Raw genomic sequence first — 27,706 nt, 5'->3', positions numbered from 1 at the left:
AATATGATTTATGTATGGTATGGTTGAGTTGTATGGTTATTTTAATGATATGGGTTTTTAAATGTCTCTTAAATATTGGATTTGTTACATTGTTTATTATTGTTGTGAGCCACTCCGAGTCTTCGGAGAAGGGTGGCATTCAAATCTAATAAATTATTATTATTATTATTATTATTATTATTATTATTATTATTATTATTGCCATCGCAGGTTGGGTAATAGGCCATTTCCGGGCTCCAGAGGGCCTCCAGGGGGTGGGGGAATCTGTTTCCATCCTCCCCAGGCATTGAATTATGGGTATGGGTACTTGCACATCCGCAATAGTGCACATATACATTCTTTTGGCACCTGAGGCAAAAATAGTTCGCCATCACTGAACTAAACTATTGGTATGGAAGAACGGAGATTTCTGTTTTTATTTATCCTTCCAAATAATTTGTTAAGTCTTACAGACTTGAAAGCTAAGATATGAAAGACTCAATTTGGGGTATGGCAAAATGAAATTCCACATGCCTGTTGAATACTGTAGTTTTGGGAAATTACTTTTTAGAAATGATTTTTTTTTAAGTTAGAAGACTCAAGGCACTATCCAAAATTAATTACATATGCACCTGGGAGCTTGAATTCCTTTATGAGAAAAATCCGATCAATAGACACCTAGAGATAAGGGATCAATAGACACATAGAGATGAACCATAGAGGTAAATCAACTATAATAGCCATAAAGAGATAGATACATAGAAGGTAGATGTAATTATTTATTGGCCAAGTGTGATTAGACACAAGAAATTTGTTTCCGCTACATAAGCTCTCAATGTACATACAGTAATAGTGATAAGCAACAAAGTTATAGCCATAAATTAAGGAGAAAGGTAAAAGGGAAGATGAGAATTATGATGGTAATACTAGTTTGACAGTGTTGTAGGAAATAGATGTTTAGCAGAGTGATGGCATGGGGGAAAAAAACTGTCTGTGTGTCTAGTTGTTCTGATGTGCAGTGTCCTATAGCATTGTTTTGTGGGTAGCAGTGGAAACTAAGAACATAAGAAGAGCCATGCTGAATCAGGCCACGGCCCATCGAGTCCAGCATTCTGTGTCACACAGTGGCCCACCAATTGGACATGGGAATCTTGAGCAGAAAGAGAAGGCAAGACCCTCCCTTTCCCTTGACCCCCAACAAATGGTACCCAAGGGAATCCTGCCTGCCTCAACCAACATTGAGGCGGCACATGGACATCCCTTTCAATAACCACCTATGATACACTTGGCATCCATGAATCTGTCTATCTATCTATCTATCTATCTATCTATCTATCTATCTATCTATCTATCTATCTATCTATTTATTTATTTATTTATTATTTGGATTTGTCTAATCCTGCCTTAAAGCTATCCAGGCTGATAGCTGTCACGACCTCTTCTGGAAGTGAATTCCATTAAACCAAGAACCCTCTGAGTCAAGAGATATTTCCAGTTATTTGTCCTCGCTTTCTTACCTATGAGCTTTAAGGAGTGCCCCCTCATCCTAGTATTGTGTGATAGAGAAAATATTTTTTCTCTATCCACCTTTTCTATCCCATGCATGATTTTATACACTTCAATCAAGTCATCCTTAAACGCCGTCTTTCAAGGCTGAAGAGACGAAGGCGTTGCAACCTGGTTTCATAACTGTTTATGTCCAGAATGTGAGGGGTCTGTAGATATTTTCACAGCCCTCTTTTTTTATACAGGTCTTCAATGGAAGCAGGTTTGTAGCAAATAAATGAATAAATAAATAAATCTGCATTTCTAATTATCTGTTGAAGTCTTGATTGGTTGCAGTGCGAAACCAGTAGCGATGGGCTACGAGCAGGAACACTAAATTGTGTTCGCTGCCACAGATCATAAGTTCTTGCAATTTTGCTGCTGCACTTGTGGACGTAGGAAAATTGTTCACAGAGCCACAGGTGTGCCCATATTTCGGCATTTGTGGAAGCAAACCCCCCCACACCAAAACATGGGTGAACCTGCGGCTCCATGCGCGATTTTGCTACCTCCACAGGTGCAGCAGCAACATCGTGCTGGCCCTGCAAGAACTTACAAGCCACGGTGGTGAGCACAATTTATCGTTCTGGCTCATAGCCCACCACTGCAAACCAGACACTTAAGGAGGTGCAGATGAGAGACTCTGTAGAACTGTATCAGCAGCCCCTTGGGCAGCCTGAACTTTCTGAGTTGCCTTAGAGAGATATCACGTAAAGATAAACCAGTCATCAGTAGTTCACATTTACATGCTGTTCTCCCTGACTGGGCTCAGGCAATTCGTAACAGTCCAAGGAAAAGAAATCAAACACACATGTGCTCTTCTAATCAGCAAACTTGTATTAAACAAACAAAAAAGGGTTAACCAAAACAGTCCTTAGTTTCAGGAAATAATGATAGTGCAAGGCTTAAGTTAGCCAAATACAAAACACAGGAAAAAGCAAACAAAGACAACCTGCATGGAGCAGAAACGTTTCAGGAGTCTTTTCAATCTGTAGAGCAAACAGCAAGTCCCAGAGGTTTCACCTCTCACGTGCCTGAAAAGGCTGGGTTGAAATCCAAAGGCACGGAACAGAAACTTCAGAGCAGGAACCACAAAGCAACACAGATAAACAGCCACAGTTTGCCTTGTGCCTCTGTTCCTTTTTATACCTTTAGCCCTCATTAAGGGAACCACACCCAGCCCTCAGTATAAGAACCACACCCAGCCCAGGTGCTACTCTGATCACCTGTAATAATCCTTCAATTGAGCCCTCCTTTGCATAGCTCTTCGGCTACGCATGTCTATGAATTGGTCTGCAGAGGAATCCAAGGATGAAAGACTGTCTGAGTGACTGCATGCCAAATCCCCTGGGCTGTCTGCTGCATCCTGCGTGCTGTCTGCCAACTCCTCTGAAACAGTGGCCTCATCCTCCTGGCTGTCTGCCATGTCTTCCTGGCTGTCAGCCAGGCTTTCGCACTCACTTTGTGCCACATCTCTCCCATCTGTGGGAGCAACGGCTGGCCCAAGCCCAAACACAACACACGCCATTGAAATGAGGCAGTAAAATTGCTAAGAAGGAAACAAGAAGTCCAGAACACATTATCTCCAGCAAACAATACCCAGATAAGATAGGGTTAACACCGGACAAAATTGAGGTAGAAAACAATACCCTAATCAGGGAACTACCAAGAAAAAAACCTCAGAAACACAGATAGGCCAAGCTAATATATACTGCTCAAAAAATAAAGGGAACACTCAAATAACACATCCTAGATCTGAATGAATGAAATATTCTCATTGAATATTTTTATTGATTGATTGATTTTATCCATTACACAATGAGGGTTATACTGGGTATACATATAGTAAATACACAATGAAGGTTATAGAGGGTATACTCATAGTAAAATATATCTAAGAAAGAATAGAAGAGAAGATATAGTATAGATATATAGATATAGATATAGATATAGAGAAATATAGGTGGAAATATTCTTGCAAAGATGTGTGGAAATATTTTGCATCTGAAGGTCAACACAGTTCACTGCAAATTGTTGTCCATTTGTGAAAAATCCTACCCTGAAAATGTTATGGTAAAATCCTGTGTTCACTTTATCATAACATGAAATATTTATTGATTGATTGATTTTGTCCATTACACAATGAGGACTATATTGGGTATACACATAGTAAATACATAGTGAAGGTTATAGAGGATATACTGATAGAAAAATATACCTAAGAAAGAATAGAAGAGAAGAAATAGGAATAAAATATATCAATGAAAGAATAGAAGAAATATAGGAAAAGAAGAATGGTATAGGAGATATAGGAGAACAATATGACAGGGGACAGAAGGCATCTCCAGCAACATGTGAAATTGATTGTCAATCAGTGTTGCTTCCTAAGTGGACAGTTTGATTTCACCAAAGTTTGATTTACTTGGAGTTATATTGTACAGTTTATGTGTATATAAAAACAGGATGGAAGTTTCACATCCATTAAAATTGATGACCTTATTTAGTAGGATAATGACATGTCTGCAAGCAAACAACCAAGCTCAGGAAGTACCAAGGATTTCATAATTAATTCCTGAGCCACATAAATTCTCTTCTGAGGATGATGTTATCCATTCAGTTGTGTCTGACTCTTGGCAGTTCTATGGGCAAGATCTCACCACAACTTCTGATCTTGCTCTGTTTCTTTGAGTTTTTCTATGCTCTGGCTGGTATCAGTTTTAACCGTGTCCAGCTGCAGGGTTTTTTTGACAGTTGGCTTTCCTTTTACCACTAATTATTCCAAACATAATTGCGTTCTCCCATGAATTCCCCCACATGACATGGCCAAAATAAGAGAAACATAGTTTTGTGATTTTATATTCCCTTTTATTGGGATCTAATATTGGCTGCTGAGATTTAAGTTATATCAGGGTTGTTTTTTTTTTTAAAGACTTCATTTCTCTGGAATTAAAACATGCAAGAGGGTGAAGTCAAGAATTAAACCCATTGCAGTGAAAGAAAACAGGACAGAATATTTTTGGGGACTGAATTTGCCTTATCTACGGTATATATCAGTTGCACAGAATTTGCAGGATTTACTGGTCAAAAACAAAGGTGAATATCTAGATCACTTTTTGGAACAGCAAATACTTCCTTAGTACCATGCTTGTAAATTATCTTAGAATCTATTCCTATATGAGAAGAAATCAAAAGCTATCAGTTCCAAAATATATAGGTAGAAGGAAATTATAGAAAGAGGAGGGAAGGAAGAAGGAGAGAGAGAGAAAGAGACGAGAAGAAAGAAAGAAAGAAAGAAAGAGGGAGGGAGGGAGGGAGGGAGGAAGGAAGGAAGGAAGGAAGGAAGGAAGGAAGGAAGGAAGGAAGGAAGGAAGGAAGGAAAACTACAATCAGGGATTTTGATATCACAATAATAATATTGATCAGACTTAGAGACCCTTCCTTGACATATAATTAATTTAAGAGTCCTTGATTTCCCTGAGCCTATTTGAAACATAATAACCTCCATGACTAAGTTCAATTTTGAGCAGCTTTTGTGAGTTCTGGAATAATGTCTACTTAAAAATATGTATCTGCACAGAATTGCCACCTTTCCATTGACATTTTTGAAGTGGAATGCTTTGTTGAAATGATTTATGATTCACGGAGTTGCTATACTCACTTTTTCCATGACATGAACAATCCTTTACACCTCACCTATGTTCCCACATTGAATTTTTATTGTTCCCTTTCTCCAACATTTTTATTTTTCCAGCATTCCCTTTGGAATATTGGCTGCTCTGTTCAGTCCTGCCTTATTGCTGCAATCAAAGAATAGCTCATGGTCTGACCCCAGCCTCCACTTTCCTTGACAATCTGGGACTACTTTGTCCAAATTTAATTTACAAAAAGCCAATTTCTTCAGTGCATTATTTAAGACTTGGGGGAAGGGATGCTTGCAAGGGCAGAATGGATCAGAGCATTACAATTTAAGTCTCCAATGCTGGTATTTAAAATGGCTGAAACATCCCCCGCATTATTCCAAAAGAGGGCAATTTTGTAAAAAATAATAAAATACTCCATCCTCAGAACATGCATTTAGTGGCCCTTAGAATCATACATTCAGATACACATATGAGGGTTATCCGGAAAGTAAGGTCACAAGGCACAAGCTCTTGTGGAGAATATTTGTGGGAGAAGTTGGTATTACTATCGTGTAGCAGGAAGCCAGCGGAAGAGAATGAGCAATGCTAGTGGTCAGTAGATCATCGACTGGCGTTGTGGTGTGCTGCTAACTTCGTCAGAGTATTAAAATCCCATGGCATTTTAATACTCTGACGAAGTTAGCAGCACGCTAACGAAAGCTAAGTGGTTTTATTAAAGTTTCTATGTTCTGGTGATCGAGATGGCTGCTGCCTCATCATTCACACACACACATATATATATACACACACACACACATATATATATATATATATATATATATATATATATATATATATAAATAAAATGTTTATATATATATAAATAAAATGTTTATATATATATATATGTGTGTGTGTGTGTGTGTGTGTGTGTAGATTGTTCTGAGTTCGGGTTTTGCCCTGTGTAATATTTTGCATGTCTATGCGACGTTTCGGTGAAATCACATTCACCATCATCAGGCTGAAGTTCGAAGCTTGGAACGTCGCATAGACATGCAAAATATTACACAGGGCAAAACCCGAACTCAGAACAATCTACATACATATACCTGTGAAAATTTACGAAAATATATATATATATATATATATATATATATATATATATATATATATATGTAGATTGTTCTGAGTTCGGGTTTTGCCCTGTGTAATATTTTGCATGTCTATGCGACGTTTCGGTGAAATCACATTCACCATCATCAGGCTGAAGTTCCAAGCTTCGTGTTGTTGTAAAATGGAACTTGGAACTTCAGCCTGATGATGGTGAACGTGATTTCACCGAAACGTCGCATAGACATGCAAAATATTACACAGGGCAAAACCCGAACTCAGAACAATCTGCATACATATACCCATGAAAATTTACGAAAACAAATATATATATATATGTGTCAAATGTTTTTTTTTTCAGCTAAAAAAAAACATTTGACACATACAGAATAGAGTTGTCGGCTATAAATAAATTAACTGCCTTGAAATGGTCCTGGGTTGGGCCTAGAGGCAAAAAGGAGCTGTGACGTTCCTACAATATACCAGGGTGATCTGACATAAATATATCATCTTCAGGCTGGTGTTTCTGTCCTTGTTCTAAGGCGAACACTGCGAAACCTAAGCTGCCTTCCTTCTATAAATACTGGTGGCTGGGTGTGGTTTGATGGCTCAGCAATTGCCTGCTGTGTAGAAACTTCCTGGTGAGTCAGTGGGGTAACATCTGGGGTCGTTGATGTAGCTGAAGTATGCTGATTAGTTAATGGTTGTTGATTAGGCGTGATATCCTAAGTAGTTGAAGCTTGCAGGCTACTTGATTGTTTTGCAATATGTGTTCTGAGTCTAGTTTCTGTTTTTATGGCTGGGTTACGTCTGAGGGCTGGTTTCCAGATGTCTGATAGGTGGGAGGTATCATCCCGCTTGTTCATATTTTGGGGATGTTTTTCTATTTCGATGGCTTCCATTATTATTCTTTTGCTGTAGTGTTCTGTTAAATTAATTTTGCTGTAGTGTTCTGTTAAATTAATTTAATGGCTTTCAAATGGAACATCACTAGCCTTTCAAAGGTTTTCATAACTACAGATGTTAGAGCAACAGGTCTGTAGTCATTCAGTTCCTTGATTGAGGGCTTCTTTGGCACTGGAATGATAGTCGAGCGTTTGAAGCAGGAAGGAACATAGCACAACTCTAGTGATTTTTTGAAGATTTGGGTGAAGATGGGGGCCAGTTGGTCAGCACAGACTTTTAAGCAAGAAGGAGTTATCTTGTCTGGGCCTGGTGCTTTTCCAGGATTCTGTCTGAGAAATAGATCTTTCACTTCCTTTTCTGTGATCACTAGGGGTTGTAAACACAATGGGATGGGTTCAGTTGTAGAAGATTTAGCTGTTGTTGGTGTGTCTGGGATGGAGGTTGTGCACATAAGTGGTTGAGGTTTCTTTTCAAACCTGCAATAGAACACATTCAGGTCATCTGCCAATTGCTGATCTCCTTCAGCTTGGGAAGGTGGTTTGCTGTAACAGGTGATGTTTTTGAGAGTTTTCCACATGTTTGCTGGTTCATTTGTTGAGAATTGATTTTTTAGCTTTTCAGAGTAGTTCCTTTTTGCTGCTCTGATCTCCCTTGTTAATATATTTCTGGCCTGATTGTACAGCATTCTATCACCTTTTCTGTAGCCTTCCTCTTTGGAATAACGTAACTGCTTGAGTTTGGCTGTGAACCAAGGTTTATTGTTACTGTATATTTGCAAGTTCCTGGTTGGTACACATAGAAACCAAAACCGGTATTCCTTCCCATACATTTGAAGATGTACAGTTGCAAACGGACTTGTAAATTGTCTTAGAATCTATTCTTATATGAGAAGAAATTACGAATGCCCACCCATTACGGAAACAGATAAGTGGCAGATTATTTGTAAACAGCTGTGAGATCCAGTACGCCCCATCCTTTCATGCCTTGTTTGTCTCGGGCTTGCTTGTGTGGATGTATTGCTGCACGTTCCTTGCACAACACCACACTCCTTTTCCGCTAATAGCCTATTTATTCTTCACCTGTTAGGCGGCAGATTTCTCGTGGGAATCCCAACACTGTTTTCCTTTCCTAGCACTGTTTTTTATTGCAGATCTTCGCTTTCTGGCAACCTTCCAGGTTTTCAGCTAGACCGAAATTTTGCTGCTTTGTGGAAACTTCAACCATCTAAGGTGAAAAGGAAGAGTTTCACTTAGATCGGAGGAAAAGTATCTTGCTCTCTGTGATTTGTGTCCAGATGATATTGTTTGTAAGAGGAATCATTTATTTTAATAGTAAACTCTGCCCTACTCCTTATTTACTTGCTTGCTTGCTTGCTTGCTTGCTTGCTTGCTTGCTTGCTTGCTTGCTTGCTTGCTTGCTTGCTTGCTTGCTTGCTTGCTTGCTTGCTTGCTTGCTTGTTTGTTTGTTTATTTTATTTTATTTTATTTTATTTATTTATTTTGTCCAATACACAATGAGGGTTTTAGTGGGTATACGCATAGTAAAATACATAATGAAGGTTACAGAGGATATACTCATAGTAAAATATATCTAAGAAAGAAGAGAAGAGAAGATTATAGAAAGAAAACATATTAATGAAAGAATAGAAGTAGAGATATAGGAATAGAAGAAAGGTATAGGAGATATAGGAGAGCAATAGGACAGGGGACGGAAGGCACTCTAGTGCACTTGTACTCGCCCCTTACTGACCTCTTAGGACTCTGGAGAGGTCAACCGCGGATAATCTAAGGGTAAAGTGTTGGGGGTTTGGGGATGACACTATGAAGTCCAATAATGAGTTCCACGCTTTGACAACTCGGTTACTGAACTCATATTTTTTACCGACAAGTTTGGAGTGGTTAATATTAAGTTTAAATCTATTGTGTGCTCTCGTGTTGTTGTGGTTGAAGCTGAAGTAGTCATCGACAGGCAGGACGTTGCAGCATATGATCTTGTGGGCAATGCTTAGATCATGTTTAAGGTGTCTTAATTCTAAGCTTTCTAGGCTCATGTGTAGGAATGACCAGTAATGGGCTGTTGCCCCCACGGGGGGGGGGGCACAGTTGGGGGTAGCAAGTTTATGAACTATTTATTGAATACTTAATAGTTGTCCTTCCTTCACTAGCACCTTAGTATGCTCCTTAATTACTTTTAAAATAGGAAATAATTAAATACTATGTTTTTACCCATAAACGCTTTAATCTTTTTAAATCATTATCTAGAACTGAACTTTTATAGCAATTAAAGAAAATTGAGGTACTTGCCTAATCTGTTATCATACTGAACCTTGTGGATTCAGTACAAAACCTGAAAATGTTACTGTGCTCCTCCGCAAATAATGCTGTCTATCATTTGTCCTTTTTGTGGCTATTCAAATAATGTGACTTAATCAACTGAAAAAGAGTCCCAGCACCTATTTGAAAACTTATCTTGGTCGGTAAGCTATGCCCACCCAGTCACATGATCTTTAAGCCACCCACCTACCCCGGTCACATGATTGTCAAGCCTAGTCACATGGCCAGCAAGCTAGTCCTACATGGTCACATGACCATCAAGCCACACCCACACAATAAGGCATGCCTACAGTGTGGCAGTAAAAAAGTTTGTAGCCCATCACTGGGAATGATGTGTGTGTGTGTGTATAAAACTCAAGTGAAAGATTTCTACACACCTGGGAAGATCTTAAGGAGTTCCTCAGTGAGAGCTTAGGGCAAGGGTGTCAAACTCAGGATGTGGCCCACGGGATGCTTAGATCTGGCCTGCAAGGCTGCCCTGGAAACAGCGAACGACTGGCCTGTGGTTCCTCTGCCAGTGAAAATGGAGCTCTGGAGGGGTGCACATGGTGGCCCTTTTCACTGGCAGAGGGCTGCATGAGGCCATCATAGCCAAAAATGGAGCCTGTGGCCCAGGTGGGGGTTGCCGCCAACGCTATTATTGCTGCACTCCGCGCACAACTCCGGCTATCCCTATTAACATTAATAGGGAAGCCAGATTCACTGAACACTGTTACTACTACTACTACTAATAATAATAATTTATTTGATTTGTATGCTGCCCCTCTCCGTAGACTAGGGGTGGCTAACAACAATGATAAAAACAGCATGTGACAATCCAATAATAAAACAACTAAAAGCCCTTATTATAAAACCAAACATACACACAGACATTCCATGCATAACTTGTAATGGCCTAGGGGGAAGGAATATCTCAACTCCCCCATGCCTGGCAGTATAAATGAGTCTTGAGTAGTTTACGAAAGACAGGGAGGGTGGGGGTAATTCTAATCTCCGGGGGGGGGTTGGTTTCAGAGGGCCGGGGCCGCCACAGAGAAGGATCTTCCCCTGGGGCCCGCCAAACGACATTGTTTAGTCGATGGAACCCGGAGAAGGCCAACTCTGTGGGACCTTATCGGTTGCTGGGATTCGTGCAGTAGCAGGCGGTTCCGGAGGTAGTCTGGTCCAAAGCCATGTAGGGCTTTAAAGGTCATGACCAACACTTTGAATTGTGACCGGAAACTGATCGGCAGCCAATGCAAGCCACGGAGTGTTGAGGAAACATGGGCGAATTTTGGAAGCCCCACGATGGCTCTCACAGCTGCGTTCTGCACGATCTGAAGTTTCCGAACACTTTTCAAAGGTAGCCCCATGTAGAGTGTGTTGCAGTAATCTAACTTAACTAACTTAACAGCTGCACTGATTCACTTAGCAACAGGGGCAAGAAAGTTCATAAAATGGGGCAAAACTCCCTGAAAAAGTGCCTTGCTTAGCAACCAAAATATTTGGGTCAGTTGTGGTTGTTGTTTTCTAATTTCTATTCTGTGGCCTGAGTTTTCAGCAGTTAGCAAGAACACCGGAGAGGAAAAATAAGTTGCAGCTTTATCCCATCCCTTGTTTGCTCTCTGCGGCTTCTTCCAATATTCTCTTGCCATTGTCTATAAACCAATGCTTACTATTGGCAGGATTAAGAGGATGATGGAGGCAAAGCAAGCTATAAGCGGCAGTGGGAAAAAGAAAAAAAATAACCTCATTTGTCTCTCGCAAGAGCAGCTGTGTTTGGCCTTTTCTTTTTTTCTGCTCTGCATCAGATGCTGACACATTTTTTTCATTTCACTGCAAATCTACACGAGAATACGACCAAGGTCCTCTTTGCACGTGGGAAGGGGTTAATCTAGACCAAACTGAGCCGGGGTGGTGCAGTGGTTAGAGTGCAGCACTGCAGGCTACTTCAGCTAAATTGCTAGCTATAGTTCAGCAGTTCAAATCTCACCACCGGCTCAAGGTTGGCTCAGCCTTCCCTCCTTCTGAGGTGGGTAAAATGAAGACCCAGATTATATATGCTGATTCTGTAAACTGCTTAGAGAAGGCTATAAAAGCACTATGAAGTGGTATATAAGTCTAAATGCTAATGCTAATGATTTGATTGAAGGCCGCATCAGGGTTGAGTTTGACCTTGGGAAGGGTGTGACATGGCCAGGGGAACAAGGCCACCTTGACATCACTTGTGAGGGGCACCTGTGACAGCCAAGTGCTAAGCCCAGACTTCCCTCAGACCCTTTGTCTCTCATTATAGTCTCCTTTCTTTCTTTCTTTCTTTCTTTCTTTCTTTCTTTCTCTCTCTCTCTCTCTTTCTTTCTCTCTTTCTTCCTTCCTTTCTTCCTTCCTTTTCTTCTTTTTCCTTCCCTCTTCATTCTTCTTTCTTCTTCCTTGCCCTCTTTCCTTCTTTTTCCTTTCTTGCTCTCTTTCCATCTTTTTCTTTTTCTTTGTCTTTCTTCTTTCCCTTTCTCCTTTCCTGTCCCTTCTTTGACACTCAAATGCAAAAGGGGAATCATTCCTCCTTTTTTATTCTGTTTTGCGCTTGTTTTGCTAGCTCTCTGAGAGCAAAACAGGAGCTTGGGGGAGGGAAGCTGCATGTGGCCCTTCTGAGCTCTGTTTTCGCTGGCAGAGGCACCTCGGGCTGGTCCTTCGCTGTTTCCAGGGTGGTCCTTCTTTATTGGCCAAATGTGATTGGACACACAAGGAAATTTTCTTTGGTGCATATGCCCTCAGTGTACATAAAAGAAAATATATGTTTGTCAAGAATCCCAAGGTGAAAAATGATTGTCACAGGGTACAAACAAGCAATCAGGAAACAATCAATATGAATATAAATAATTATGATACAAGCAACAAATTACAGTCACGCAGTCATAAGAGGGAGGAGATGGGTGAGAGGAATGATGAGAAAAAACTAGTAGTAGTGCAGACTTAGTAAATAGTTTGACAATGTTGAGGAGATTATTTGTTTAGCAGAGGGATGACATTCTTGTGTCTAGTTGTCTTGGTGTGCAGTGCTCTATAGCGACATTTTGACAGTAGGGATTGAAACAGCTGCATCCAAGATAATAATAACTCTGCTATAGAGGCTTAACTCACTCTTTTACATTAGCAGAGTCAACTCTTTGTGAGTCTGCGGAGAGGGACAGCATACAAATCTAATTATTAATAATAATAATAATAATAATAATAATAATAATAATAATAATAATAATAAATTTTACCCTTTATTTGTGACATCACCTTTAAAGGCTCAGTCAGTTGACAAAGTCAACTGTTGGGCACATTTACATTTGATTTTCTCAAAAGTGCTTTTTCAGGAGGCAACTGGACTTTCTTGGGGTTTATTCAGCAATTCAGGACCATTTATTCAGCAATTCAGCACCAACAGCTGTGACAGCAGCACTCTGAACCGTGAGGCTTGACAGCTCCCTTATTATAAGGAAGCTGTCAAGCCCTGAACCAATTGGAAATGTTTATTCTCTCGCGCTCATGCTGCCTGCGCTTCAACCAATCAGGTTGAAGCAGCAGCCAGTGCAGTCGTAAGTCGAGGACAGGAACGATCGTAAGTCAAGGACTTGGTGGGGGATGGCGTTGTGAGTCAAGGACAGGAATGGTCATAAGTCGAGGACTTGCTGCGTTCATACATTGAGGATTCAACAGGTGTGGTCAGCATCTGATCAGTGAAGGACTGCCATCTTTGGTGCTACCGGTGCACCCTTTGAGGCTGTCACGGGTGTATGTGTGTCTGGTGCATGCATAATTATTAAAAGCCATCACGGGTGTATGTGTGTCTGGTGCATGCATGCGTGCCTTTCGGGTCCAAGATTTGGCTTTTGCATAGCAAGCAAAATCTTGTGTGGGGATGGGTGTGAGAGTGAGATTTTGGCAATTTCCACTGAAAATCACCGAAAAATTGTTGAAATCTTGCTCGTGTGAGCATCTTCACATGAGATTTCGCTTGCTGTGCATGCACAAAAGCCAAATCTCGTGGAGAGGCACACGTGTGTGCAGGTGTGCACACATTTCAAAAATCGCTACAGGAACAGAGCAGCTTACCGTTCTGATAGCAAGCCATCAGTGCACAAGGTGCATCTGGCCTATAAACTGGGAGTTTAATAGCCCTGGACTATCCCCACTGTCCTATCAGGAGCGAATGAGGAGCGAAATGTCTTCAAAAGAAAAAAAACCCAAGAAATTCCACTTACCTCTTGGAAAAGCACCTTTGGGACAACCATACCTGGATGAGTGAGAATCTCTACAGACTTTGAGATTTGACTTCTTTGAGCATGCCTACAGCCTTCCGTGAATCAAAATGTCCCTTTTTGTATAACGGCATCTAAAAAAGACATGCAATCCATTTGGAGAAAAATCTCTAAACTTTTCTTTCTTTTTCCTAGTTAGGTGTGAAAACAGGGGGAAAAGAAATCCCAGGAACTGTCTCCTGAGAAATGTGGTTGAGCAATACCTACCTTAGCCTTTAAAGAAGATTATCAAGTCAGAGAGTAATGGAGCACAGCCCATTTCTTTCTTTGTAGAACAAATTGGAGCAATTTATTCTGCTGTATTTACCTGGAAGGTGGACTGGCTATTCCCCACCTACCCTCGTTTTTGCAAACATAAAGGCGAGTTCAATTCCTAATAAAGACACAAATGTGCTTATATAGTTTTCCCCTGCCGACAGTGCGGAATTGATGTACCATTGCCATTTTATGGGACTTTTCTCAGCTCAGGTTATGGCCTTATGATTTCTCGTGCTTTCTAGACAAGTATTAACTGCATCTTAGCTATTTGAGAGCAACCTCAGTACAGCTTAGCTTTTCATGTGAAAATCATCTTCAATTCAGGAATAATAAAGTAACAGAGGTAGTTTGTTTTTTTTTGTTTTTTTAACCCCCAATCTGATCTTTTAAATCTATCTCTCTTTCAGGTAGAAAAGACACATTGTAATTTCTTGTTAGAGGTTTCTCCTCCTTCTCTTTTCAAGAGCACTCTTGATAATTGCAGAGGAAATTAACTCACGGAGGGTTATATTAGTTGATACTAAGTTGTGTAACTCGGGAGAAGATGGCCAAGTTGAAAGTGATGTGCCATCCATAACAAATGTCTTTAGAGGCTTCAAAGGTGCTAGAAGGCTTTCTGTTTAAATATGTAGCATATGGGTTAAGGCTTGAGCAAATTAATTCAGGCAGCTGAAATGCTGTTTGAGCTTTAAATGTTGGCTTTTTTCCCATCGCGCCCAAAAGGTTTATTCAGCTTAGAAACATAGAAACATAGAAGTCTGATGGCAGAAAAAGACCTCATGGTCCATCTAGTCTGCCCTTATACTATTTCCTGTATTTTATCTTACAATGGATATATGTTTATCCCAGGCATGTTTAAATTCAGTTACTGTGGATTTACCAACCACGTCTGCTGGAAGTTTTTTCCAAGCATCTACTACTCTTTCAGTAAAATAATATTTTCTCATGTTGCCTTTGATCTTTCCACCAACTAACTTCAGATTGTGTCCCCTTGTTCTTGTGTTCACTTTCCTATTAAAAACACTTCCCTCCTGAACCTTATTTAACCCTTTAACGTATTTAAATGTTTCGATCATGTCCCTCCTTTTCCTTCTGTCCTCCAGACTATACAGTTTGAGTTCATTAAGTCTTTCCTGACACGTTTTATGCTTAAGACCTTCCACCATTCTTGTAGCCCGTCTTTGGACCCGTTCAATTTTGTCAATATCTTTTTGTAGGTGAGGTCTCCAGAACTGAACACAGTACTCCAAATGTGGTCTCACCAGTGCTCTATATAAGGGGATCACAATCTCCCTCTTCCTGCTTGTTATACCTATAGCTATGCAGCCAAGCATCCTACTTGCTTTTCCTACCGCCCGACCACACTGCTCACCCATTTTGAGACTGTCAGAAATCACTTCCCCTAAAGCTTCCCCCTTTTTGAATTCTGCATTTGTGCCTCTACATTTCCAAATAGCAAGTCAGTGCTGTATAAATGGGGAGAGGGCAGTGGTGAAATCCATTTTTTTAAACTAATGGTTCTGTGGGTGTGACTTGATGGGCGTGGTGTGACGTGGTGGGCGTGACTTGGTGGGCATGGCAGGTGAAAGATACTGCAAAATCCCCATGCCCTCCGCACTCCACGGGGAGGATATTGCAAAATCTTCATTCCCACTCCAGGGGAAGAATATTGCAAAATCTTCATTCTTTTCCTCTCTCCTAGGGGAAGGATATTGCAAAATCTCCAATCCCACCCCATTCTAGGGCCAGCCACAGGTGATATTTGCCAGTTCTCCTAACTGCTCAAAATTTCCCCTACTGGTTCTCCAGAACATGTCAGAACCTGCTGTATTTCACCCCAGGGAGAGGGGGAGTATTAGTAGATGGAATCACTCTTGCTGAGACAACTCTACAGTGTCATTATAGTAGACATTATTGTCAGAAGATGGAAAGACAGAATAAACATCTGTTTAATTTTGTAGATGTATGTAATTCCCTAGTTGGCTTTCGGCTATGTTGATTGACAGCCTAAAAAGGCTGTGTTTTTAGATGCAAAATTATCCTTGGAAGCTGAACAGACTGCAAAGATACCCTTTGGCCACATTTACATAATAATCAAGTCAGGAACTTACTTAGTGAGTTAAATATCTCAACACTAAGATTAATTGGTTGCTTTCAGATTAGTGAATTGCCTGCAATCATTCCCCTAGTCATGTATCTGGTTTGATATATCGCACAAAGTTACAAAATGAGGCAAGGCATTAACTAGGCTGAATGGATTAAGGGAATGCAATGTTTGTGTGTTTTGCAGACAGAGCAACCACTGTACAAGTGGCATCACATTAAGTCTAAGGTTAAACTTGTAAGAACGTGTGATGGGTCGCTCATATCCTGAGCAAATAGTTATGGACTCAGAGGACACAGAGGCTGTGGAGGGGCAATGCAGGTGTCCTCTATTCCTGGCACCCGAGAGTGACAGTGAAGTAGATGAGGGGTAAGGGTCAGAACAACCAGGGCCTTCTGCACTTCCTGACATGAGTCATTCAGCACTTCCTGTCAGGAATGATTTAGTATTTCCTGGGTTGAGTGACTCAGAGGAAGAGCCTCTTCTGGATGCCAGAGTTCGGAGGGCATCTATGAGACACGAATGGTTGGCTAAGAGGAGATGGACCCATGAGTAGTATTGCTGGCTGTTGGGTCACATCAGCCAGAGGTGGTATTTGCTTGTTCTCCAAGCTACTCAAAATTTCGGCTACCAGTTCTACAGTTCTAATATTTGTTTGTTTGTTTGTTTGTTTGTTTGTTTGTTTGTTTATTTGTTTATTTATTTATTTGTTTGTTTATTCATTCATTCATTCATTCATTCATTCATTCATTCATTCATTCATTCATTCATTTAGGCAACCCTTCTCCTCATGGACTCAGGGCACCACACAGCAATAAAATATAGTGAAAATTTAAAAAATACCCCAATACATAATAACAACAATAAAAAGTTAAACTCAGTAAAATCACACACAGTCATCACTCATACATACTGGTGGCTGGGACAGAGAACCATTGCTTAATGACCCAGGCCTGCCAACATAGATGTGCTTTAAATACTTTTCTGAAGGCGAGAAGAGTGGGAGCAGTACAAATTTCTGGGAGGAGTTGGTTCCAGAGGACCGGGGCCACAACAGAGAAAGCTATCCCCCATGGTCCCAACATTTTGCATTGTTTGGCTGATGGGACCTGGAGGATGCCAACTCCGTACGACCTAATCGGTCGCTGGGACATATGAGGCAGAGGACGGTCCCATAAATAATCTGATCCTAAGCCATTGCCATTGCTTTCTTGCTGGGGCTAAATGACAGTGGTTGGCCCCAGATCACTTATCTGGATGTGTGTCTAATATAAGAGTAGAACTCCTGGCCTTCCAGATATTATTAGTCTCATGCCTTAACCACTATGCCAAACTGGCTTTTGCCTTTTAGTGAGGACATTTAAAAATAAATCATAAATTAAGAGAAAAACAAAATAACATGTAGCTTTCTGTATTCTTTTTATTTATTTTTTTAAATAATTTTTATTGAATTTTATACATTTAAAACCCCCCACAAATACTACATATAAACAAACATTAACCCAAATACAAATCCAGATAATTTTCAAGTAAGTCAACATCCAACTTTTGCATTCTTATCCATGTATTATATGATTATATATCTATACACATACTTATACTACAGCGTCCAGATATCATAATTCCATGGGCAGAGTTTTGACATCACGGAGACGTCCTTCCTGGCCAGCCAAAATGTGGACTCTAGGAAGGATGTCTTCGTGACGTCAAAGCTCCACCCATGGAATTCTCTATTGGGATTTCCCACCTCCGTTTGAGCCTCCCGATCGGCTGACAGCTCCGCGGCTCTTCTGCAAAGCTGACAGCTCCGCGGCAGCACTTTTTGGCAGCCTCACAAACCCGAACGCCAAACCTGAATTTTTGTCAAACTTTCAGATTCGGCGTTCGGGTGAACGCCAAGAAGCCCCCCAGCTGTTTCAAAAGGTGACAGCCTGGCGGCAGCGCTTCTCAACAACCTCCCAAACCTGAACTTTTTGGGTTCGGGTTCGGGAGAACACCAAGAAGCCCCCCAGCCGTTTCAAAAGGTGACAGCCAGGCGGCGGCACCCAGCGGAACACTGTTTTTGCGATTTTTTTTCCTTGCACGCATTCATCCATTTTACATTGTTTGCTATGGGAAACATTGTTTCATCTTACGAACTTTTTGCCTTACGAACCTCCTCCTGGAACCAATGAAGTTTGTAAGATGAGGTATCACTGTATTTACTTCCGCATCTCTACTTTGCGGAAATTCAACTTTTGTGGGTGGTCTCAGAACGCATCCCCCGCAAAAATCGAGGGAACGCTGCATTCTTTTTAATCTAGTTTCACACACACACAAAAATGTCTCCGTTTTCTTCTGAATCCTGGATGTAGATCTTGATTTTAGCATGTCGCTGAAAATGTGCCAGAAAATAATGATTCTGCCAATCTGTAGCTAAAGGCCTTCATAAGTACAGGGAGATGTTTTTAGGTCCCACTGGTATTGTAGGATCCCTAGCCGAATGCTCATTGCAAGTTTTTTCCCCTCTTTGATAGCTGTGTACTTTTACACTTGGCGTGAGATAACAAGTCTTCTTTTGAATTACCTAAGGAGACTGTGTTACTGTACTGTAGTGTGAATAGTTCTTGCTGAGTCTGGAACAGATTTTTTTTTTTTTAAGATCTTCTGTATTCTGCTAATGATGCATGCATGCAATTTTAATCTGTGCTTTTCATTTTTAATGTACCTTATTCAAGCTGCTTCTCATGATACCACTGTCACAATGTTGCGTGGGGAGATAAGGGAGGGAGGGAGGGTGGCTTCTTCAGATTGCTTTCTTGCAAACAGGTGCTCCCTGAAAAGAACCTCATCCCTCTGTTTATGCTCTGTAGTTAGTATTCTGTCGGGCTCTCTGATAGAAGCCTCCTGAAAATTCAAGGATACAAATTTCACACACACACACGTTTGAAAATTCTAAACAATATTCTTTATCACAAAAGTCAAAATAAACTAAGCACTCTTTTTGTATTGCAAAGAGCACTCTTCCCAAAACAACCGGGTAGTCTGTACAATGTCCCTTAAGCAATCATTACGTACTTAGCCAGCAGCTGTGAAGAAACTTCACACTCCTTCTTCTTCCAATGAAGTGAGACACACACACGTTGCTCTGCTTTGGTTTCATAGGCGTGAAAAAGCAACAAAGTCCAGCACACAAGATTCCTGACGAACTGCAAACAGATATTCTTCCACAATGGCCAAACCCACATGCTGCTATTTATAGCAGCAGTCCTAATTACTGGAGCCCCACCCAAACACAGGTGACCTCCCTTATTTCCTGTAATATGTTCTTACTTGGTCTCTTCTATGCATAATTCTGCACTTGCGTGGGTCCAAAATGTCATCATCTGAAGCAATAGAAGATAAGGAAGATTGCCTGCCTTGGCTGTGTGCCAAACCCTCCTCTGTCGAGTTACTCCCATTTTCTTATTTGTCCGAGGAAACTAAACTCTGAACTAATTCTGTCAGCAATAACACAGGCCTGTGACATGTTGAAGTTTCCCCTGCATCCACCTCCCCATTCCCTGGGGCAGGAGCTGGGCCACAGCCAACCACAACAGTTAGTATGGTACAACAGGGGTAGGATGATTACCAGGCTGCAATGCCTTGGTCTCTTTAGCCTTGAAAGATGGTGTTTAAGATGTGACTTGTTCAAAGTGTATAAAATCAGGCATGGGATAGAAAAGGTGGATAGAGAAAAATTACTTTCTCTATCACACAATACTAGGAAGAGGGGTACTCCCTAAAGCTCATAATTCAATTCAATTCAATTTATTAGATTTGTATGCCGCCCCTCTCCAAAGACTCGGGGCGACATAAGTAAGAAAGTGAGGACAAATAAAGGGAAATATTTCTTCACCCAGAGGGTCGTTGGTTTATGTAATTCACTTCCAGAAGAGGTCATGATAGCTGTCAGCCTTGATAGCTTCAAGGCAGGATTAGACAGATTCATGGATGCCAAGTTTATCGGTGGTTATTGAAACAGATGTCCATGTGCTGCCTCTATGTTGGTTGAGGCAGGCAGGATTCCCTTGGGTACCATTTGTTGGGGGTCAAGGGAATGGGAGGGTCTTGCCTTCTCTTTTTGCTCAAGATCCCTAAGGACAATTGGTGGGCTACTGTGTGACACAGAATACTGGACTCGATGGGCTTTGGCCCAATTCATCATGGCTCTTCTTATGTTCTTATCTGATCTGTGCAGCTTCTTAAGGTAGGATACAGCTAGCCAGTCATAAACTGTTCTGGATGGAGTTAAAATAACTACATTAGACTAAACTGGACTGGACTGGATTGGTTTGGACTGGACTAGACTAGACTCCAGAAGTTGTGAATTCTCTAACACTGCAGGTTTTTAAGAAGAGATTGGACAACCATTTCTCCGAAATGGTGTAGGACATTGATGGCGAACATGTGGCAAGGGTGCCATAGGTGGCACGCAGAGCCATATCTGTGGGCATGCGAGGCGTTGCCCTATGTCAGCTCCAGTGCACATGTCATCTGATTTGGGGGCTTCTTTTCAGCCATTTATGCTCTCCCTAGGCTTCAGGAAAGCCTCCTGAACCCTGGGGATGGCAAAAAATGGTCCAACTGGAGGTCCTGACGCTTCAATGAGGCCTGTGTACATGGGCAGGGGGGTAGTGTGGGGGGTAGCACACATGCATGGGTGAGGGCATTGCATTATGGATGTGGGCATGCACGAGCACACTATTGTGCACATACGCACCCTTTTGACACCCAACCCAAAAAAGATTAGCAATCACTAATGTAGGGTTTCCTGCCTGAGCAGGGGGTTGGACTACAAGACCTCCAAGGTCCCTTCCAACTTGGTTGTTCTGTCAGGCTCTCTGGTAGAATCCTCCCAAAAATTCACAGGTACAAATTTCAGACACACACACATTTGAAAATTCAAAACAATGTTCTTTATAATGAAAATTCATTTAAACTAAGCCCTCTTTTGGTATAGCAAAGAGCACTGGTCTCCAAACAAACTGGTAATTTATGCAGGTCCCTTATCAGTCCTGTGATACTTAGCTTGCAGCTGTGAGGCTATTCACAGTCCTTCTTCTTTCACAAAGTGACACACACTTTGCTCTGGTTTAGTTTCAAAGTGGGGAAAAATCAGCACACACAAAAAGTCAAAGTCAGTAAAGCAGTCATGAAACACAACAAATGATCAGATAATCCTCCACAATGGCCAAACCCACAGGCTGCTATTTATAGCAGCCTCACTAATTACCACAGCCCCACCCAACCACAGGTGGCCTCATTTTCTTTGATAATAATCTCTCAGTTGTTGTTGCCTATGCATCGCTCTCCGCATGCTTGGCTGTATCATTAACTCTTGTTCTGAATCCAAGGAGGAGCTAGATAACTGATCTCCTTCTGAGCTGTGTGCCACACTCTCCTCCTCCCTGTCACTCATGTCTTCTTGGTCAGAGGAGCCTTCATCATCAGATTCCACGAGGGGCAAAACAGGCTTGCAGCATGTGGATGTCTCCCCCATATCCACAGTCTTTGGGGAAGGAGCTGGGCCAGAGCTAACCACAACATTGGTTATTCAGTTATTCACTTTTTATGATGGTTGTGTCCCAAGTTTCTGGAATCACCTTTTGCGACCTTTTGTGACAAGCAAAGTCAATTCACTTCACAACCGTGTTACTGATTTAACAACAGCAATGATTCACTTTAACAACGATGGCAAGAAAGATCATAAAATGGGGCGGGGGATCACTTCGCCACTGTCTTGCTTAGCAGCATAAATTTGGGGCTTAATTGTGATTGTAAATCGAGGACTGCCTATAGTGGAAAAGTGCAATTCTGGGTCTTCTGTTTATTTATTATTTTACTAGAACTCACAGTCTCCTGGTGTCTAGCCAGGGCTGATATTCAAGTTTTTGCCCTACCGGTTCTGTGGGCGTGGCACGCCCACCAAGCCACGCCCACAGAACCGACAGAAAAGTTTGGCCAAGTCTTCTAGCGTTCAACCTGCCTGCTTCTCTCCTTCTTCTCAGGTTTGCTCTGTGGGTATGAGTTGGAGAAAGAGTGAGTGGGAGGGATGGGCCAGTCAGTGGTGCTTTTTACTGGCTCTCCAAACTGCCTATATAATCGCCGCCACCGGTTCTATAGAACCTGCTGGATTCCACCCCTGTGTCTAGCCTGATACTTTAACCACTTGCCCAAACTGGCTTTCCTTTTGATGTTTTCTCTCGGAAGGAATTCTACTATTTCTGGGCTGCACATGAAAGACTGAACATGAGGAGCATCCCAAGAATAATCCTCCCATTAAGGAGCAATCAAAGATCAGTCTTAGCTTCCCAGAGAACAGCAGGATAATCTTCTCTCTGAAGTCACCATTCAAAATGACCGCAAACAGTTTTAACTTTGGGCTAAATCCAAAAGGACAATGTTCACAAATCCTTGGCCATGAGGAAGAAAAATCAAATGCAGAGGGGGGGGGGAAGAGAGAGAGTATGGTTTGGAGAGACCTTTGTTAAAGTAGTGTACTGAGAAGAGAAAAGTACTTTTGTTCATACTTGGAAACTGCTTCTGGACTTCATAGAAACATAGAAACATAGAAGACTGACGGCAGAAAAAGACCTCATGGTCCATCTAGTCTGCCCTTATACTATTTCCTGTATTTTATCTTAGGATGGATATATGTTTATTCTAGGCATGTTTAAATTCAGTTACTGTGGATTTACCAACCACGTCTGCTGGAAGTTTGTTCCGAGCATCTACTACTCTTGCAGTAAAATAATATTTTCTCACGTTGCTTTTTATCTTTCCCCCAACTAACTTCAGATTGTGTCCCCTTGTTCTTGTGTTCACCTTCCTATTAAAAACACTTCCTTCCTGAACCTTATTTAACCCTTTAACATATTTAAATGTTTCGATCATGCCCCCCCCTTTCCCTTCTGTCCTCCAGACTATACAGATTGAGTTCATTAAGTTTTTCCTGATACGTTTTATGCTTAAGACCTTCCACCATTCTTGTAGCCTGTCTTTGGACCCGTTCAATTTTGTCAATATCTTTTTGTAGGTGAGGTCTCCAGAACTGAACGCAGTACTCCAAAAGTGGTCTCACCAGCGCTCTATATAAGGGGATCACAATCTCCCTCTTCCTGTTTGTTATACCTCTAGCTATGCAGCCAAGCATCCTACTTGCTTTTCCTACCACCCGACCACACTGCTCACCCATTTTGAGACTGTCAGAAATCACTACCCCTAAATCCTTCTCTACTGAAGTTTTTGCTAACACAGAACTGCCAATACAATACTCAGATTGAGGATTCCTTTTCCCCAAGTGCATTATTTTACATTTGGAAACATTAAACTGCAGTTTCCATTGCTTTGACCATTTATCTAGTAAAGCTAAATCATTTAACATATTAAAGACCCCTCCAGGAATATCAACCCTATTGCACACTTTAGAGTCATCGACAAATAGGCAAACCTTCCCTACCAAACCTTCCCCTATGTCACTCACAAACATATTAAAAAGAATAGGACCCAGAACAGACCCTTGTGGCACACCGCTTGTAACCTGTCTCATTTATTTGTTTGTTTGTTTGTTTATTTGTCAAAATGTGTACAAGATAATAGGTATTGAATAAACATAATCAAAAGCACAATAGGTATATGTAAAGGTGGACAACAGGACAGTAGGACAGGGACGGCAGGCACGATCGTGTGCTTATGCACGCCCCTTATAGAACTCTTAGGAATGGAGTGAGGTTGACTATAGACAGTCTAAGGTTAAAGTTTTTGGAGTTCATGGAAGAAACCATAGTCAGGTAGTGCTTCCCATGCATTGACCACCCTGTTGCTGAAGTAGTATTTTCCGCAGTCGAGTTTCGAGCGTTTACATTGAGTTTGAATTTATTATGTACATGGAGTGTTGTTGCGGTTGAAGCTGAAGTTTTCATTGACCGGTAGGACATTGTGGCGTATGATTTAATGAACTACATTTAAATCAGATCGAAGGGCGACATAGCTATTGCTTTTCTAAGTCCAAAATTTCAAATCTGGTGGAATAAGGTATTCTGTTATGAGCAGAGGAGTACTCTTCTTGTGAAATATTTCTGGACTCTCTCAATTGTATTAATGTCCAATATGCACTGTGGATTTCAGATGAATGAGCTGTATTCAAGGATTGGTCTGGCAAAAGTTTTGTATGTTCTTGTTAGCAGTTTAATATTGCCAGAAAAGAAACTACGCAAGATTAGTTTAACAACTCTTAGTGCCTTTCCACAATGTAGTTACAATGGCCTCTGGCATTTAGGTCATTATATATGAGTATTCCACGGTCCTTAACAGAGTGAGGGTGGTCTACAAGGTTGTATCTTCCAAATTTGTATTTTGTGTTCTGATTCCTTTTGCCAATGTGTAAGACAGATAAATTATTGGCTGATATTTGAAGTTGCCTGTTATCAGAGCATTGTGATACATGGTCTAGGTATTTTTGAAGGGTAGAAACATTGTTGGTAGCATTGAATATTTTAATACTGCTTTGCCGGCAGGCCTGGGGGGCATTAATTTACATCGTTCATAGCCAAATCGTATTGAATTGTATGTTGTGTTGATTGGATTGATGAGTTGTGAGTTTTTACTGGACTTCTTTTTATTATTAATGGCATTTTTATATTTTGTTGTAAGCTGCCCTGAGTCCTTCGGGATTGGTCGGCATAGAAGTCAAAGAAACAAACAAACAACACCAGCAAAGAGAATGTAGTTACGTATAATATGATCACAAAAGTTGTTTATGTAAAGAATGAATAGTGATGGTCCTAGAACACTGCCCTGAGGGACACCACTATTGACAGGTGAAAGATTTGATAGGGCACTCCCTATTTTAATCATTTGTTGTCTGTTTGACAAGAATATGCTTATACAATAAAGGAGACCAGAGATGCCGTAAGATTTTAGTTTTAAAAGTAGTTTTTTTGTGTACTACTGAATCAAAGGCTTTACAAAAGTCTATGTAAATTGCATCTATTAATTTACCTTGACCGAGTTATGAAGTCCATATGTTTTTGCAGTGTGGGAGTTGCAGATTAGTGGATTTTTTTTTTTTGAAACCAAATTGTTTGCTAGAGAGTGGGTTGTTAGTTTCTAGGTGATGTATTGATTTATGATTGATTCCACACCTTTGCAGGTAACGCAACATAAAGAGATTGGTCTCTAATTTTCAACATTACTTGGATCTCCTTTTTTGAAGATAGGGATGACTGTGACTAGTGACATAAGTGGGTAAGAAGCTAGTTCTGAAGGATTTTTCAAAAATTATGCTTAGAGGTTCTGCTATGGTTGTGGAGAAGATTTTTTTTAAAAGAAATATGCACCTAGACTGTCAGGTCCAAAGGATAGAGATGGTTTTAGGTTGCATAATGCTTTTTCAATATTATCTTCTGTAAAATCTATTTGTGTTATACCGTTGCAATTGTTTGGGGTGCGATTAGAAAATATTGGGCATGAGCCATTGCTGTTTACAAAGACTGAGCCGAATGATGTGTTTAAGAGGTTGGCTTTAAACAGCCTCATCATTATATTCTTTACCGTTTGGTCCTTTGTGTGGAGGGATGGAAATCAAGTCTTTGAGTTTGATGTTTAAAAAGTTGTAGAAGGCGCATTTGTGTGCAGAAGGTTTTCTTCTTGATTTATGTGATAATTGATATATTCTGTCTTTAACTGGTAGCATAGATTTTTGTAGCGGCTTTTAAAGTTAGCCAATGTAGCCTGTTTTGTTTTTCTGCCAAAGGGATCTTTTTTTTAATTGAAGCTTCCTTATTTTTATGGGTAATTTATTTTTTCTTGGTTTTGTTGATAATTAGTGGTACATATAATTTAATGACTCTCTGCATTTCAAGCAAAAAGATATTGTAGAAGTCTTCAGCAGTATGACAGTCGGGGGATAATGTTTGCCAATCAAGAGATGAAAGGTCAGCATCTATGATGTCATAGTTGGTCTCTGCATCTATGTATCTATGATATCATAATCTCATAGTGCTTCCCTCCTCTCTCCTTTTATCTTGTTAAGAACTAGGAAAGATCTTGACTAACATGTTTTCTCAGGCTACTTTTCTGCCCAGGACTCATCTGACTGGTTTTTTTTATAGCAACTTTCATGTTCCTCCTGTTTCTCAAGGACAGAGGTGTCAAGTTCAATTCCACTGAGGACCACAGCAGAGTTGTGTTTGACCTCAGGGGCTGGGTTGGGTGTGGGCAGGTTGGACCAAGTTCTCTACTAGTGAAAATGGACTCAGCTCCTTTTTTTTTGCCTGCAACAGTCTCCTGCAGCCCTCTGCCAGTAAAAGTGGAATTTGATGGGCTGTACATCCCCGCAGGGCCCCATTTTTATCTGTGATGGCGTCCTGCAGCCCTCTGCCAGCAAAAATGGAGCTCCATTTTTTCTGGCCAAGTGTTGCAGCAGGCTGTCATGACTGAACACGGGGTGAAAAGCTGTGTGTAGCCCTCCCAAACTCTGTTTTTGCTGGTAGAGGCACAACAGGCTGGTTCGTCGGTATTTTTAAAGCAGCCCCACAGACCAGATCTAAGCATCCCATGGGCCGGATTTGGCCTGCAGGCCTTCAGTTTGACACCCCTGCTCAAGGACATTCCCCTTCACATCTAGAGGTGAGTTTCCTTTCCTTTCTTCTCCTCTCCTTTCCTCTCCTCTCTGTCAGAAATAAGTTCATATCTGAAGGTAATATCACAATGCAAGTAAATGGTTTGTAACCATGGGAGAGGCTGATGCAAGCAATAATCAGCATTTAATCACAGGTTTGCTAATTGTGCTGCAACCTGATTGGCTGTAACCTATATAAGGAGGAACACCCTTACATGGGTGTGGTTTGGTACAGAGAGTGGTTTGTTACATTGGGTGGTTTGTTATAGTGAGTGGTTTGTAATTAGTGATTTGTGCTTAGTGGTTGCAGTGGTGGAAATTTAATAAGAGTTATATGAAAGTATTGTATGATAGTTTATTTGGAGAAGCAATTTGATAAAAGAGAAGTAAAAATATATTTTTACAAGAAAGCCTGCTGCTGGGTTTCATTGAAGACTTCAATTAGGTATAGTGGTTAACTGTGGCTACTTGGTGGGTTAACTTCTGTGTGTGCAAAACTCTCTGCCCAACACTCTCCTCTCTTTTCCTTTCCTTTCACTCAGCCTTGAGAGTGGGGGCTGACATGTGGGTGGGATAATATTGGGCAGTGCAGCCTTGGGTTCCCTTGTGTGGGCTGGATTAATTGCTCTCGGCCATATCCAGCACAGAGGCCAAGATTTCTCCACGGACCACAGGTTGGTGACCTGTAGACTAGAAGACCTCCAAATCCCCTTCCAAATCTGTTATTCTATTTTAACACTGGATAGCAGTGGAAAGAAAGGTTTTTCTCTAATTAGACAATTTTACAGCAGACAAGCCACATATTTCAGGAACATGGAAAATGGAAGACATACCTGGTCAGTTTTGGAAGAAAGGACCTTATTATCTCAGAGTGTGAATTTTTTGAATTCAAATTGATACAAAAAGGCTTAAGCAGACCATTTTTT

The 27,706-nt window shown here is 41.0% G+C and overlaps 1 protein-coding gene across 2 annotated transcripts in view; it reads left to right on the top strand.

Annotated features, from left to right (window-relative positions):
- Nucleotides 1–27,706, top strand: part of CALN1 (calneuron 1) — a 404,827-nt gene that overhangs the window by 213,496 nt on the left and 163,625 nt on the right. The gene's annotated exons all lie outside the window — the stretch shown is intronic.

The sequence above is a fragment of the Erythrolamprus reginae genome, chromosome 1 (genome assembly GCF_031021105.1).
Source record: "Erythrolamprus reginae isolate rEryReg1 chromosome 1, rEryReg1.hap1, whole genome shotgun sequence".
Classification (NCBI taxonomy): domain Eukaryota; kingdom Metazoa; phylum Chordata; class Lepidosauria; order Squamata; family Dipsadidae; genus Erythrolamprus; species Erythrolamprus reginae.
This window is presented reverse-complemented; position numbering and strand designations above follow the sequence as displayed.